General features: G+C 34.1%; 1 pseudogene; it reads right to left on the reverse strand.

The window, feature by feature from the left end:
• Positions 1-387: 387 nt before the first annotated feature.
• Positions 388-7,009, reverse strand: LOC133702651 (probable disease resistance protein At4g27220; annotated as a pseudogene).
• Between the last annotated feature and the right edge of the window lie 4,410 nt (positions 7,010-11,419).

An 11,419-nucleotide genomic window follows, 5' to 3' on the forward strand; every position in this document is an offset into this window, starting at 1 on the left:
ATAAGGATTGTCACCAAGTCAAGATGTGGCCACCCACTCAACAATTAGTCAACAAATCAATAGTTCCAAATTTTGACCTATAAAAGGAGGCATTTGCTATGCATTTAGGCATCTTGGTTTTCAGATCAAGATCATGCTCTTGCTTCCTCTTTTTATATTTTGTAATGCTGAAGTTTTGTTTATATTAATCTTTTGTTTATGCTTTTCATTTCCTTTCCTTTACTTAGTTAACTTATATCTTATTTATGTTCTTATCTTGTTTATTTATGTTTCTCTCTTTCATTATGTTTAGCTAAATTTATTATGTCAAGGTAAAAAGGTTACACTAATGGTGTAAGAATAAGTATAGTATAAACCCAACATGGACCTTAATGTTTGATACTAACATGTTTTATATTTGTTATCTTATCCCTATACAATCCACAGAACCTGAGTTCACCAAAAAGGCTGATGGTACTGTTGAAATCATCTTCAAGAAGGGAGAATCTTCCACTTCTCCACCAGGAATCTTTTCCTCCTCCATCTCGATGGTGCAACCAGCTAACGATCCTCTGCCGGTACCTGTAGAGTCCTTCTCTAATGACGGTCTCCCCGTCTATTCTTTTGCTCAAGATAATCATGTTTTTTGGGACACTTGTAATTATGATGATTGCTGTAATCCAGACATGGAAGATGACTCCCCTAAGCAAAAAAGGAAATCTTCCAGTAAGAAGCTAAAAGCCAGATACAATCAAGGAGACAAAACAGTTGACACTTTGGGACAACCCTCTGGAAAATTTGACTATCTTGTCAAATATACTCCACCCTATTGGGCACCTCCAAAACACGTCCCCACAATCTCCATATATCAACCTACAAAACCTTATGATGATGATTTTCCTGCTTTACAAGAACACGTAAAAGATAGGGTTCGTACTATTCCACAAGTTCACAACCCTCAAGGCGTAGATGCTGATGGCCGCCCTAAACAAGTCACCTATGCAGAAGCAGTTCTCAATTGGCAAAGTCAAAATGCCATTGCTCAAAATTCTATTCTTCATAGAATTGAATCTAAGGTTGACTTGGTTCAAACTAATCTGAAAAAGATGATTGTCTCTGTTGATTCTCAAATTTTTCATCTCGAACAACTGAGTGTTGAAATTCAACAACGGATATCCACCATCCATTAGTATTTACTCATTCAAGCTTCTAATGGCAGACATGTAGACCCTCAGAAGGAACACAAGATTTAGTCTCTCAAAATACAACTCAAGTCTCTTCAGGCTGAATTAGCCGAATCCAAATCTAAGCCTTTACCATTTCCTGAACCTCCACATACTAGGATGACCTTCTATTATCCAAACCCTTATTGGGCTAAACATTCCCCTTTCTACAACGCCCAACCTCCACCTACCATACCTTAACTATTTGAAAACCCAGACACTGAAAAACTTTTCAAACCTCTCTCTAAAAGAGATAAAGGGAAAACCCCCAGTACCAACCACTTCAAAAAAACCCAGATCACCAGCCCCTATCATCTCTTCATCCTCTGATTCTTTTGAATCTAAAAAGCATGAAACTGATGATCCATTCCAAGACTCCCAGGACCCTTATCAACTTATGATCCAGTCAAACCAACCTTCCAACTCTATCCGGTCTTTTCTTACTACTTATTCCCAACAGACTATTCCTAAAATCCTTACCCATGAACCTCTTGCCAATACATCTGAAGAAGAGACTCCTGATGATGAAACTCTTATAGCTTCTAAAGACTCTTTTACCGAAGATGATTCTTCTGACACTTGTTCTATGCCACCATTACTGATATGCTCTGTGCTTGCAAACGATCAGATTTGTTGATTAAATGCTCAGACAATACTGATTGCAATTGTTCCATGAAAAAGAAGAAGCATTTCAAGAAAATCCACCGATCGTCTTTCATTGGTTGCAAGAAGAAATGGAAGTTCTTAAGACGCCACCACACTAGACACCCCAAGCACTTCACTCCCAGCTCTAACAGATGCTTCATCTATAAGCGTAAAGGTCACTTTGCAAAAACATGTCCCCAAAAGAAGGCTCAGTCATTGAAGTTAATTGATTTTCTAGCCCAAAATACAAAGTTCAATCCTGATGATGATGAAGTTGAATCCTTATTCTCACTCATGGATGAGATCACTCCTGATACCATAGTTGCTGTAGCAGATGAAAGTTTTGATGATGAGATCTATGAACTTTACCAAGCCCAACCTAACATTTCTCCTTCTCATCCAATACCCTTAGCCCTTGTTACCATTCTTACATCCATATATGCTAAGTCCATCAAAGCCATAGCCTTATTTGACACAGGAGCCCACAGAACCATTCTTAACCCAAAAGTTCTTCCACCTCATTGTTGGGTCACCCATAAAGAATACTTTCAAACAGCCGATAATCAAGTCTTTTGCACCCAATTCAAAACTAAAAAGCAAATTCAGTGGATGGCTAAATGATTTGCTAGCATTTATCCATTACTTTAGTTTTAGAAATCTGAAGGAAGACATAAGAAATTATGACAATGTATTGAATTTGACAATTTAAATTTAAAAGGAAAAAATCAGGGGAGAAATATAAAGGACGTACTCGAAGCTGTGCCAACAAATTACCCCATTGTTCGTGGCCTTCAATGGTTAACTCTTGCAAAGAAGGCAATTGGGCAGCAAAATCCTTTGGACCAAAAAAGCTGCACTTTGAAAGAGACAATTTTCTTAGCTGAGGGAAGTCGATGATGCCATCTTTAATTTTAGACTTGACGATGATGTCATCTCCTTCTTCACTGTAGAACACTTGCTTTAAATTGCCATGAAAATAAATCTCCATCTCTTCCAGGTTCTGAAGACTTGGAGACACGGAGACAGGGAAGACATGTTCAAGTTCATCACAGCCCCATATACAGAGAGTTTTTAATTTTGGGAAGCCAAGAGACTCTGGAATTATTTCCCCTTCGTCATCCTTTTCTCTGATAAGACGCTTCAATCCACTGCAATCTCCTATCCGTAGTGTTTCCAGATGAATAAGACTTTGAGTGAGGGACGGTTTGAAGATAAATGTCAGTTTGTCAAGAGACTCCAACTTCAGATGAACAAGACTTTGAAGGCTAACATGTCTGGTGGGCCCCTTCCATATACATTTGAGCTCAGGTAACCCGCACAGATGTAAATATGACAGCAGCGGCAGCGGCAGCTCCTTCTCCTCACCCAATTCAAATACCTCTTCCAATGATTCGCAGTCATCAATTTCCACTCTCCTTAGTTTTTTCAAAGCTTGCTGCCATTTTGCTGGAAACAGAGTGCGAATATCCCCACATTCTCTCACATCTACATGTTCTAATCTTTGTAAGAAGTCCTTTTGCGACCCATGGCCATGGGTGGTCATCTGATCAGAGGACAATACTATACTTTTTAAACCCTCCACTCTCCAAAAATAAATATGAGACACAGTAGGAAACAACTGCTCAAATGTCTTTGCATTTAAGGATGTGGCGCTTATATGATCCAAATATAAACTTGTCGAGGTTGGGTATTCTTCCTCGAGTTCTGACCAATCCCCTAACACTATATCATATTTGAGCAACCTGGGAAAAACAAAATCTCTGGGAATGCATTCAACCTTCGGTATCTTCAATGATAATACAGCTAAATAAGACAGCGAATGTAGTTCTTTTAGGCTTGCATTCATTCCTTCTGTGCTGTCACCAACAACATCCCATCCCTCGAAGCTCTCAACCCCGATCAACAGTTCTTCTAACTTCTTCAACCTTCCTATCAATTTCACAGGAATCCTTCTTAGATTTTCACAACCTGTCAAATCCAACAACCTTAACTCCTTGAGCTCCCCAATTTCATCATGTAATTCTTCAATGGAGGAGCAGCACCTGAAAGCAAGAATCTTAAGTCTTTTCAGCTTTCTCAACCAAATGAGGTCCTTGCATTCACACTCGATCAACAGCAACGATTGAAGGTTGGTTGAGAATTGAAGTGATTGCAATGACAAACACCCTCCCTCTAGAGACAAAACTTTAATTTCTTTCATCCCTTCAAAAAACCTCTCCGGAACATTCAAACCACGATCCAGTCCTAATAATAGAACTTTGAGATGTGGACACACCAATCCTTCAGGAAGTTCTGTTAGTTCATTGCCCATTAACGAAATTGCTGTACAACCTTCAAAGCTTTTATAGCTCAGTGGCCACTCCTCCAACCCAATGCCAGCCTCAACCATGAATCCATATTCTTCTGATGATGCTATCTGAATAGCAACATCACGAAACAAGTCATGTATTTTGACATGTTCTTCAGTTTCAGTGCCTAGCAGCATACAACAAGCTTTGAGGTTTTCGATTTCCATATAAACTCGTTTCCTTGCATCTTCAATGGACTTCACATCTTGATATAACCCGTAGCCAACTGCATATCTCGTCAACTCCTCGGCTGGAATGTAGTAATCTTCTGGAAAAAAACAGCAGAGCAAGAAACATAACTTGGTTTCCTCGTACTTCAAATAATCATAGCTCAATTTAAGACATGCATATGCATTTCCTCGGTCATCAAATTTTTCCACGTGTCGTGATTGAGATTTTTTGAGGTCTTCAGATGCTACTTCCCACTCATTTTCATATTTACCTTTTAGAGCCTTTCCCACTGCCACAAGTGCTATAGGCAAGCCTTGGCATTCTCTCGCAACCTCCTTTGCCACTCTGTTCAAGTCAGAGTCCTCATCACCTAAACCTGCATTGATTTTGAATAAAGCCCATGCTTCATTTTCAGATAAGACTCTTAAAAACACTTTTTGCTGGCACTCCATATAAGAACACATGTTTTCGAGACGTGTTGTTAGAAGAATCTTACAACCCCTGTGAGCATCACCAAATGGGATCCCTATCTCTTTCAAGTTAATAACTTCCCAAACATCATCCTGGATAATAAGCATCTTCTTCTCTGTCTTCGGTCTCTGCCACAATCGATCTGCTCTCCCTTCCTTGGTCTTTTCGTCAAAATGCAGACCTAAACGATCTGCCATTCGATCCTGAATGCCTATGACGTTTGGATTCTGGGACAGTGTAGCCATCAAAACTTCATCAAACAGCTGCAACTCTTTGGCTCTCCTGCCTACTTCTTTCACCAGGGTGGTTTTACCCACCCCTCCCATGCCGTACAGTCCGATCATATTGACATTGTCATCTTTGAGAGCTTTCATAATCTGTTCGAAAGCTGTTTTTGACGATTCTGAAGGCGTGAATTCCTCTGATGGAAGAAATTCTATGCCTTGAAGAGGTGGTTTGTAGGACACTTTTGGAAACTTACTGTTTGCTTCAAGTTTTCTCAAAGCCTCCGTCTTCTTTGCCAGTGCATTGCTTAACTTGAATTGTCGCATCCAATTGGGACACCAAGTAAAGCATTTGCCAATTTCCCTTTTTCATTTTGCAAACGATTCACACCTTCAATTTCGTTTTTTGCATCTTCCAGCCATTTGTTGACATCAATCTCAATTTCTTCAGCATTCCTTTTAGCAACGTCGACAGCATCTTGCAGACGATAAAATGCCAAAGCCAGGTTCATCATTTGTTCATCGAATTCTTGAACAAAATTGTTGAAACAGAACATGTAACGGAACTGCCTTATTGCTGCTTCCACCAAGAGTTCTGCTATCTTAGATACAATGGATCCACCAACACTTTCGATAGCCATTTTTCACCAGTCTGAAAAATTAGAGATATAAGAATGCCGACTGTGAGAGTGAGTCATTACAAGTAAAATAAGCATTGAGAGAATGAGAACAGTAATTTTATTACCTTAATTTGTGAAAATATATGCGGAAAGCACTGGTACTGACTGCTCAATAATAAAATATAGCGAGAGGAACAAAAGGAGAAGGCCTTTAGCTCTGTATGAAAGCCAGCTTCAAGAGCAACAAGGCAAGGTATAAACATTTAATTCCTTGTCCTAACATAACAGTTATTTACACAATAGTTCATAGATCATTGTAATCCCTTTGTCCCCTCATCAATAGCTATCCATGCCATGTGTTAAAATTCACACTTACCCTAACAATTATTTACACAATAGTTCTTAGATCTCTGTGCTTTTCCATAAAAAAGATAAAAATACTTTTTTTTTCTTTCTCAAAACCAATAAAAAGAAAGATAGCATACTTAATGGAACGAAGTCAACAAAGGATCAATCTTAGGCAACTAAAATCTGTAATGACTATCTCTATCTATGCCATGAGTAAAAGTCACACTTATTTACGCAACAGCTTTATCTAATGAAGCTGATTTGGTTTCAATTTTATTATCTTAATTTTAAACACTCATTTCCTCGATTATTAAGTAATGTGAATATCTATCCTTTCTTTTTATATATATAGTTCATAGATCTATGTGCTTTTTCCATAAAACAAAGATAGAAACACTTTTTTTTTTCTTCTCAAAACCAATAAACAGATTTTCATTAGTGAAAGATAGCATACCATCGATCTAACGAATACATTGAAACAAAATAGTTTACACTTATGAGTTTAAAGCAGAAATTCCCACAAAAATGCTATTTTATGAAATAATTAAGATAAAAAGCATAATATAAAGATAATGACAAACAAATAAAAGAATAATATGTACAAGTACTCACCTAGCAAAGAGAGAAAGGAATGGAAGGCTGCTGATGATCACTTTGACACCGGCACGAATGATACTAGCTCCTCATCTCTTTCAATAACACATATAATTAATCTAAAGCTATGATCGGTAAATGTTTTTTTTTTTTTGAAAATTATGAATAAGGAGGAAAAAAAAAGAATTGCAAGGAACTCCACAAAGGATCAAACTTAGGCAACTAAAATCTGCAATGACTATCTCTTGCATCACACACTCAAGTAATAAGACCTGCCCATTACATTATACAGAAAGCTAAAAGAACAAGGCTATTGATAGCATCCACCAAGGTTTTATTTCATTTCAGTCCCTTTATTTTTTTTATTTCACCCTTCGATGCTTCAAATTTTTTTAAAAAAATTTGATTTAATAGGGTGTTGTTTTTCTCTTGAGTTGTTGTGATTACCCTCGCATATGCGCTATGCTGGGACCTGTGACATGGAGATAAGGTAGTCCGAGAAGCCAATAGATTGTCGCCACTTGTTCAACCTTATCTCCTCCTTACAACCAATAAATATAGTAACCAACAAGGTTGTTGTTCAGTAACTCTCGTGTGTGAAATCAAAGACCTGCACCGAGGTTTTTTTTTTTATGGTTTTTCACTCTGTCCCCGCTTTTCAAAACACTCTCCTGTTCTTCTAATAATGGTGAGAAGATGTCATTTTCACGAGGACAATAATTAATGGTCAATAATGATTACAATAATGTTTTAAAAAGTTTGCATGTGATATTAATTACAAAGGTCGTACGCGACTTTTTTTTTCTTTTAAGAAAATAAAATAATTTGAATGATTACATAGATATTTTACAAGTATTTTTTAAAAAAAATTAAATTTTATTTATTTGTTTGTTTATTTTTAATTAATATTTTTTTCATATATTTTCTATCATTTTAATATGTTAATGTCAATAATTATTTTTAAAAAATATATTATTTTAATGTATTTCTGAACAAAAAACAATTTAAAAATCACTCACTATCATACTCTTAAGCACACTATAAATTCAAAATTTATGGGTTATTGGATTATTGTATCAATTTAGATTAATCAATTTGATTAAAGAAGCATATTTTTTTAAAACAAAAATTTCTTAATTTTAACTTGATTAAATCTAGATCAGCTAAATTTTCAACTTAAAAAAAAAACATGAAGTTAGTTTGCAAATCCTTTGATATGAGTAGCAGTCATCAAGGTGGATGAAGGAGGAAATCTACAACAAGTAACAATCAGAAGATATCACCAATATGGCAAACAAATAGAAATTAAGCACCGCATCAAAAGACGGGAACTAAAAGTAACCCTCTTAAGGTGTCCCAGAAATCCTTTGATATTTTAATTGTTCATTTAAATCATATCAATCATGAAGTAGTTCAACTGACGTTAGTGTCTCGTGATCTAACTTCTACTAGTTTATTGAACTGTTATTCATTGGATAAATTTTTTAAAATGTAAAAAAATATTAAAGCATGAAGAATCTTTTAATTATATTATTGATTTAATAAGTTAATTTTAACATTTTATAATTTAGTTTTTTTTATCTAACTCATGTTTTTAATTAAATGATGTAAAAGTTAACTTTAATTAAATTGATTGATTTTACGGATCAAAATACAATCTTAAAAAAAAATAGCGTGAGTCTCAACCTAAATTAACTTGTCAAACCTGCAACCAAGGTCATGAGATTGTGATAACATTATAAAAATATAAATCAAAACAAATTATAAATCTCAATTTTCAATAAACTTATTGTTAAAGGTTGAAATTGAAAAAAAAAATCAATATAAAAATATTAGACAATAAAAGACCTAAGTCTACACGACTTAACTCGCAAAACACGTGACCTGAGTCATAAAACTAGGATAACCTCATAAAAAGCAAACCAATATAAATCATGAAGCTTAATTCATAATCAACCCAATGTTGAATGATAAAATTGAAAAAATACTAATTATAAAAAGATAAAAAAAATTAAGCTAACTCGTCAAACCCGTAATACGAGTTATTAGACTTAGCTAACCATATATAAAACAAACTATGATAAATTATTAAGCTCAGTCTTCAATAAACTAAATGTTGAAATATGAAATTAGAAAAAAAAATAGATTTAGAAAACAAAAGGCATTATTGGAATGAATAGTATTTTGTGAGGTGGTAAATAGTAAATTCACCACCTCTTTTAGTTTATAGTGTAAAGAGACTGAGCTAACCATATATAAAGCAAACCACAATAAATTATTAAACCCGATCTCCAATAAACTAAATATTAAAGTATAAAAGTAGAGAAAGAAATATAGATTTAGGAAAAAAAAACAAGTAAAAAAAAACACTATTGACGATGCAATTTTTTTAAAATTTAAAATTTTGATCATTGACTCGAGATAAAAAAAAAACCCTGAGTCAAACTTGGTAAATATATTGAATTCATAACTTGAGACATAATATCAGGATAACTCTATAGAAAAAAAGTAGGAAAACAAATACCAATTTTCAAAAACCTTAAAATTCTCTCATGTATTACCTCAAATTAAATGCAAGAGGATGAAATAAAAAAAATTAATTTAATTAAGAAAATTCCTTTTAAAGAAGCAAAATTTAACGAAGATCGAAAATAGAAAACTTTGAGGCAACCCTTGTTATTTTAAAAAGAAAGATAAATTATATAGAAAGAGAGTAAAAAAGAATGTTAGAGGTTGAAATATGAAAAAAGAAAAGAGCTTAAAAAAGAAACAAAACAACAAAAAGTCCGAGTGAACCTTATAAACTCGGGTTAAACTCTCAAACCCACAATCCAATTAATTCTTGACTCAGGCTCAACGCAGGAGCTCAACACCTAAAAAAATAAATGTTGGAAGATGAAATCAATCAATTTAATTCAATTTAAAAATAAAATTCCTTTATAAAAACTAAATTCAACAAAGACAAAAAAAAACAAAAACCAAGGCAACGTGCGTTATTTTTAAAAAGACTAAAAAATACCATATAAAGTGAATTAAAAAATAACAAAATGTTGGGGATGGAAAAAAAGAGGAAAAAAGAACAAAGAAACCGGGGTCAATCTCTTAAACCAACAAACCGTTAAATTTTAAACCCGGACTCAACTAAGAAGCTAAAGACCTGGCTAATTAAATGTTGGAGGATGACATAATAAAAAAATCAATCTAAAAAAATCTTGCAAGGTAAAAAAAAATACAATAATAAAAAAAGGATTAGATTTGACAGGAAAAAACTAAAAAATGATAAAATTGAAAAACAATTTTGTGAAAACCATCTAAAATTGAAAACAATTCTTAATTTAATAGACTATTCTAAATAAATAAAAAAAAGCAACAAAGAGAATAATGATAAAATTGAAAAAACCACATAATTTCACATAATTTCATAAAGTATTCTAAATTTAAAAAATTATAATAAAGAGAAAAGGGATGAAATCATAAGTACAATAAACTTTAGGGACTGATTTGATTTTTTAATCCCAACACGAAAAACAAGTAGGAGAGAGGGGAAAAAAAACAAAAGGCTACACGCATCACACCAACAGCTATAGTGCTACACGCGTCGTTGATTCATAGGGGGACATTGAGATCCTTCAGAAGCCTCCCTGGAATCACCGTTTTGGGTATCGGATGACGCCACACACACCGTTCGGAGGTGGCAAACTGACACGACCAAAAGATTGATGTCTTCTCCCAAGTGCAGGAGTGTCGAAGTAATAAATAACCCGGCAAGACCGGGGTCGAACCACAGGGAGGTTACTTGTATAAATTATAGATAACAATAAAACAAAAGTAACAATAACAACAACAACAACAACAATAATAACAGTGATAATAATAATAGTGAAGAAGAAGAGGAAAAAGTTGATGAGAACTTTGAGATGGAAAATTAATGTAAGGATTAAACAATGATAACAACAAATGTCAAGGTTAGGGGATCCACTAATGGTACTTCAAACAAGTATAGTATAAACCCTTATTATTCAATTGGAAACCACACATAAATGAGGTTCCAATCAGATCATAAATTGTTAACATGATTACATTAGTTATCTTATTCGAATAATGCTAATACTTGTAAATGTTGTCAGGCATTCATGATTATAACTTATGTTAACAACAAATCAAGTTCCTTTCATAGCTCAGGTGTCGGTTATACCATACAGTATGGGCTATGAAAGTACCAAGTATTTGTTGTACCAAATGTTATACAACATAAATCTAGATTAACCATTTAACAAGCAAAGTATTAAAAGTGAACAAGATAGCAAATATAAAGCATGTTAGTATCCAACATTAAGGTCCATGTTAAGTTTATATTATACTTATTCTTACACCATTAGTGTACCCTTTTCACCTTGACATAATTAATTTAGCTAGACATAATGAAAGAAAGAAACATAAATAAACAAGATAAGAACATAAGTAAGATAAAAGTTAACTAAGTAAAGGAAAGGAAATAAAAGGCATAAACTTGATATTAATCAAAGCAAAGCATAAGCAATACAAAGAGAGAAAGCAAGAGCATGATCTTGATCTGAACACCAAGATCCTAAATACATGGCAAATGCCTCCTTTTATAGGCCAAAATTCGGAACTATTGATTTGTTGACTAATTGATGAGTGGGTGGCCACATCTTGACTTGGTGACAATTCTTATCTTCTTGTCTGCCAAAAACGTCATTGATGACGTCATAATTTGAACAAACTTGAATCATGAAAGTTCTAGGAAATTGTCTTATCTTTCCAGGGTAAAAATT

This window comes from Populus nigra, chromosome 1, assembly GCF_951802175.1.
Source record: "Populus nigra chromosome 1, ddPopNigr1.1, whole genome shotgun sequence".
In the NCBI taxonomy this organism is placed as follows: domain Eukaryota; kingdom Viridiplantae; phylum Streptophyta; class Magnoliopsida; order Malpighiales; family Salicaceae; genus Populus; species Populus nigra.